Raw genomic sequence first — 2,047 nt, forward strand, 5'->3', positions numbered from 1 at the left:
AGAGAGAGGCATTAAAATCTCTTTTTCTGATTTAGAAGTTATTTCTCTCTTTAATTTTGTCAGTTTTTATTCATGTATTTTGGAGGATGTCACTAGGATTATAAACATTTGTTACTGATATGTCTTAATATGAATTGACCCCTTTTTTGATTCGGAAATATCCCTCTTTATCTTGACAATACTCTTTATCTTCAAGTGTATTTTATCTGAAATTAGCATAGCCACTCTAGTCTTCTTATGCTTACAGTTTGCACGGTATATATTTTTTCTATCCATTTACTATCTGGATATCTATACTTAACATGTGTCTCTTACAGACAATGAACGTTTTTATTCATGTATTTTGGAGGATGTCACTAGGATTATAAACATTTGTTACTGATATGTCTTCCTATGAATTGACCCCTTTTTTGATTCGGAAATATCCCTCTTTATCTTGATAATACTCTTTATCTTCAAGTGTATTTTATCTGATGTTAGCATAGCCACTCTAGTCTTCTTATGCTTACAGTTTGCACGGTATATATTTTTCTATCCATTTACTATCTGGATATCTATACTTAACATGTGTCTCTTACAGACAATGAAAAGGTAGGTCTTATTTTTTATCCATTCTGAAAATCTTTGATGTTCAGTTGGACTGCTTAGTGTGTTAACATTTAACATAATTATTTCTATGGTTGGATTTAAGCCTAGAAATGTTTTATTTGTTTTCTGTTTGGTCTCTCTGATTTTTTCCCTTTCTATTCCTCTTTCCTGTCTTCTTTTTAATAAGTTAAAATCCTTTTTTAATTTCTTGGCATTTTAGCTATTTCTCCTGGCTTTTTTTTATTGGTTGTTATAAGGAGTAAGATACATAACCTTAATTTTTTTTCACAGTCTACTTAGAGTTAATATTTTATCACAGTACATAGATGTATAAACCTTTCAACCCAAGCTCATTTAATACTCATTTGCCATTTTTTATTTTATTGTTTTCATGTGTATATTACAACTACATATATTATAAACTTTATTCTTTTATTATTTTTTAAGCTTTTTGATATACATAGATGTATAAACCTTTCAACCCAAGCTCATTTAATACTCATTTGCCATTTTTTATTTTATTGTTTTCATATGTATATTACAACTACATATATTATAAACTTTATTCTTTTATTATTTTTTAAGCTTTTTGATTTTTTTATTGCTCAAAAAAGCTTCATTTTTTTATTTAGCTTTCTGAGGCTGTGCTTGTACCCTCAACACTTTCACAATGATTTTCTGCTCCTTAATAAGGAAAGCACACTTGGTCCTGTCACGGACACATAGCCCCTGCTGACATAGGCCTGTTTTTTTGTTTTAGCCAACCTCATAAGAACTTTAGGTCTCACAGCACAAACCCCTCAAAGTCTGCCTGGATACTTGCCACATGCAGATTTTGGTGCTTTCCCAACTTTTTCAGTATAAAGGTAAACGATTCTATTACCAGACATTTGGGACAGTCTAGTTTTGTTAGAGGTTGTATTGTAGGAAAGCCTACGACAGTAATATCGATTCTGGACCATTCTGAGTGCCTCTAGCTGCTGTCCCTGGAAGAAGGAAAAAAGTGCCCATATATTATAAATTTTAAAAGATAGTGTTAATAACTTTATTTTTATACAACATATGAATTGAATAAAAGTAGGAGCATATATATTTTTATTTATCCATATGTTTACTATTTCTAATGCTCTTCATTTATACCTGAATATCCGAGTTTCCTCTGTAATCATTTGCCTGTAGCCTGAAGAATTTCTTTTAGTATTTATTTCGGTATGGGCATGGTGGAAGCAAATTTCTTTCATTTTTCTTTATCTTAAAAATGCTTTATTTTACCTTCATTTGTGGAAGATATTTTCACCAGTACAGAATTCTTTGTTGACTTTTCTTATTTCGCTTTGTTTTCATTTTAGTCCTTCAAAGAGGATTTCCACTGTCTTTTAATCTTCATGTTTTTTGTTGAGAAGTCTGTGATGTTTGAGAATGTTTTCCTCCTATATATAAGATATAATTTCATCTGAGT

The 2,047-nt window shown here is 30.3% G+C and overlaps 1 pseudogene; it reads right to left on the reverse strand.

The window, feature by feature from the left end:
• Positions 1 to 1,212: 1,212 nt before the first annotated feature.
• Positions 1,213 to 1,550, reverse strand: LOC103583314 (annotated as a pseudogene).
• Positions 1,551 to 2,047: the final 497 nt, after the last annotated feature.

Source organism: Galeopterus variegatus, unplaced genomic scaffold (assembly GCF_000696425.1).
Source record: "Galeopterus variegatus unplaced genomic scaffold, G_variegatus-3.0.2 Scaffold21549, whole genome shotgun sequence".
NCBI classification, from domain to species: Eukaryota; Metazoa; Chordata; class Mammalia; order Dermoptera; family Cynocephalidae; genus Galeopterus; species Galeopterus variegatus.